We start from the raw sequence: 4,400 nt of genomic DNA on the forward strand, positions 1-4,400 counted from the left end.
TGAGGAACCATTTTCTTCATAATGTTCAAATGATGATCAAAAATAACATTCTGAGCAGACATGATGACAGCAAGCCCAGTGGAAAACTGTGAATGGCCAATGGCTCATTTCCTCTGTGGAGTTGTAGAAGAGCTTTTCAGTCGAACAACTGTCATATTATGCTTTATTGGTGTAATAAGGTTTCGCTCTACCAATGTGACCACAAGGTGGTGCAGGGTTACAGTCTGACTGACCAACTAGTTGGAGACTCAAAGGCCTCTACAGTATACTTTACTGTGAACTTTATCCCATCACAACCACCATTTTCTTTATTTTTATTTAACCTTTATTTAACTAGGCAAGTCAGTTAAGAACAAATTCTTATTTTCAATGTCGGCCTAGGAACAGTGGGTTAACTGCCTTGTTCAGGTGCAGAACGACAGATTTTTACCTTGTCAGCTCGGGATTCGATCTAGCAACCAATGCACTAACTTGGGATACTGTAGAGGGGAGTGACCTAAATTATTGGTGTATTTTCTGATGTCTTTCTTATCATATTGTTGTAAGGACAGATATAATGTTTTAATGCTTGGAGAACATGTAATAAGAGCTACAGAGATACAGCATATTATACCTAGGGCCCGGTGTTTTGCGTGATCATGTGACATGACTGGATTTGAACCTTTTTATTAAAAGTTTTTCATCAAACTGTTCCCTTTTCATTTTATGTCAGATGGTCCAGCACCATCCTCAGACAATTGCTTAACTGTTTTGTATAATTCTTGTTTCTGTGTAAGGCTTAAACAGGATAAAATTGTGTTAAGTCACATGATTCTACAGAACACAGGGCCCTAATTATACAACAGGTGTGAGCAACCTTAAAAGGAATGAGAAGTCAGAGTAGTCACATTGAGATTTACATTATTTTTCAAGTGAGCCGTGGCAGTAACAAAGTGCTACAGAGTAGATTATAAATGTCTGGTAATCTTTTAAGATTGTACCCTACTTTCATGCATAATATGCCAGCTATGCAAAAGGGATAATGAACATGGCATGAGGTGGAAAAATCTGGTGAATAAGATTTACTGCCAGCATTACTACAAAATACTACACACAAATGCCAATGTTGAAGTGATGCCATTAATTTAAACAGAGCATGCATAGAACATATCCAAAGATGATCAAGCCTTTTTTTAATCTTATTTTTTTGTGCAACAAATGTGTTCATTCAAGGTTTATATACAGTACAAGAGCCAAACACACGAGCTCTGTAAAGTTCATAGAAACTACTTGTCACTGTTGGAACTATTGTACCAGACAAAGGCAGCATCTACCCCATCCAGCCAAAGAGATACAGAGGAGACTGTTATTACTCCTTCCCCATCTTGGTCTCTTTACTTTCGTCAAAGGATTTGCTTCATAGCCCAACATTTTTTTTTTTGGTTTGCTTGTTTGTTTTTAGCTTTATTTTGTATATGAATAATCTAAGTATGCTCTCTGAGAATATAAACTAACACAAAGAGTGCCAGTATTGGTTTTGCACCCAAATATCTGCTGCCTCCCTAGAGTTCTCTTGCTGTGACTTGGCCTGGAGAAAAGGTTGTTAAAGGTCCAATGCAGCTGTTTTCATCTCAATATCAAATTATTTATGGGTAACAATTAAGTACCTTACTGTGATTGTTTTCAATTAAAATGGTGAAAAGAAATAGTTTCTTAGCAAAGAGACATTTCTCAAGCAAGAATGTTGCTAGAACTGTCTGGGAGTTGTCTGAGCGGGGAGGTGGAAACTGGATTCACCTGGTCAGTCTATGTCATGGAAAGAGCAGGTGTTCATAATGTTTTGTACACTCAGTGTATATAAAACACAGGAAAATCACGTATTTGACTGCACTGAGCCGTGATTTGATCTTAAAGATCAAGTCATGGATGTGTTGCACTGCTGTCTTGTAAAAGAAAAGTCCCTGAGCTCTGTCAAAACTCCATAGTTGGCCAATGCAGCAGAAGGACATACTTAGCGAAGGATGAGGGAGGGAGAAGAGTTCGATATTTTATTTGCAGTCGATCACTTTCCCAGTTTCCCCAGAAAGTTTTTGTTATACTCTACTGTGTCTGGAGTGCACAATCCAATTTGCACAGGATGTTATATGGTTTCAAAGCTGCTAAATGTTCTGAAAGGTCACACTTGATTTTAAAGTTATGTCTGCCTGCATTTCTTATCTACATACTAAGAGTGCAGCTGTTTCCAACCTGACCATAAATCTTCAATAATATCTGATGACCTTCTAGACAGTGATGTACTTGCACAAAATCACTCTCTGATCTCCTGGCATACAAATGGCTTAGTGTCATTCACTGCTACTTAGCCACGCCACGAGTTGATATGACATGAGAATCGCACTGACAACCCCATGATGACAGTGACATATGAGATGTTGTCAATCTGTCAGAAGGAAGAAAAGTGTTTTAATATGACAAAATAACATACATTCCAGTGCAACTTTGTGTATTAGTTCAAGGAGCAAATACAGAAAACATATTTAAAAGCTTTTCGGAAGTAGTTCAGGTCTACAGCTCCACACAAGCCCTGACTGGTACTGTTAGTCTGCCATGCAGTATCGAGGGAAATGTCCTTAATGAGTTCAGCTCTCATTATCTTGCTGGAGATGAATAAAGGATTGAGGCATCTTTGTGATAACATTAGCCTTGCATTGTCACCGACTGGGAGCGAGGGAGATGGCAGAGATGGGGTCCGTGATGTCTCTTTCTCTCACTGAACGGAGATATTTCTAGAGCTGACCTACTTAAACAGCCCTGAGATGCTGTGAGCACAGGTGCATCTGGTTCTGACTGTTTCTGAAACCCAGACAGACACAATAATTAGCAGGATTCACATGATAAGAATGGAAAATGACAACCTCAAACAGCACAGCTCATCAGCTGACATATCACATTAGGGAATGACTGACGGCTGGGCATGTTTGAGCCCTTCATAGATGTTTACAAGACTTGTACAGTAATGAAATGTGAAATTCAGTATTCACGGTTGTATTTAGAGAAATTAGCTGTCATGGTATAACTCAGTTCTTGTCTAAATAAAAACACTGAAAGTAAATCTGGAGATTTGATACTATTTTGCAAGTAGAGTGATTGCATATTTGGCAGCTGTGAAAATAAAATAAAATGTTGATCTCATAAGTTGTGATTGCTTTTTACTTTCTTCAATCATGTAGGCCTATCTTAGGCTTGTACAATCCCTTTGTTGAGGTGCTTTTAGCACTGATGGGAGCTGTCCTATTGTGGACGGCAGAGCAAAAGCATCGTTAGAAAGAGCTCATTGATTCTATTAACTGAAGCACTGAAGATTTGTTGTCTGTCAAGTCATGTTAGGCCTTTTTAACAGCACGGCATGAATGACCTCCCATTGACATCCTTACTCTTCAAAAATCAATCAATAAATTAACAAATGACTACATGTGTCATCTAAAAGCTCTAATTACATTTAAGTTAAACTTAACATGACAATGCATTTCTCTGTGTTTTAGAATCCATTAGGCTCAGAAATTGTGGGAAGTCAGAAGTTTTCATGGGTATTCTTCAAATGATGGTCTGGGTCATGTTTGCACACATGGTCTAAGCCCACTAAGTCTCCCTGGCCAACATGACAGATGATGAAGAATGAGAGACTGAAGTGTGTGGCACAGATTTAATTAAACCGCTCCCCAGGATGTCTCTCTGCCGCTCAAGAGACTAGCAGAGAAGAGTTTCTGTTTGCCGAACACAGTAGCAAATAGTATTGTCTATTCTTACATTATATAAGAATTGACAATACGAGCAGTGTACAGTATGCCCTAAAGACTGCTTTGAGGATCTGCTCTAAGGGTCTGGTTGGTAGGCTTCATCCAGTTTGGAAGTATACCGTATGGTTCCATAATATTCCCCTTATTGCACAGCATCCGGCATAATATAAACCTCTCATTGATCACTCTTGATAATATGGAATGGATGGGGAAGTGATTGGATTTTGTTTACCTCATTGCATTCAAAAATTTGGTAGAACGCTTTACCCCCTGGATCCACTCACGGACTGTTACATATTTACAACCAATTTTCGCCTTCATTCATCTCTGGATAGAGATAGATAGTAGTAGATTTTGATGGTCTCTATGGGCAGCTCCCATCAGCACTTTACTTCATTCCCTTTGAAATCAATTCAGCCTTTTATTTTGCTCCTACTCAATATGGGTTACCATGGATACTGCTCCCAACTGTTAGCTAGCTTCATGCATTTGTTTATGACTGTACGGTTTCTTGGTGTGGTATATACTGTATATCTCTCAAAACTACAAAACATAAATGCAATAAACCGACTGTCGTTGATGTTAACATGTAGCCTATGTTGTGAATGCATGTGTAATACTGTG

Source organism: Salvelinus alpinus, chromosome 5, assembly GCF_045679555.1.
Source record: "Salvelinus alpinus chromosome 5, SLU_Salpinus.1, whole genome shotgun sequence".
NCBI lineage: Eukaryota > Metazoa > Chordata > Actinopteri > Salmoniformes > Salmonidae > Salvelinus > Salvelinus alpinus.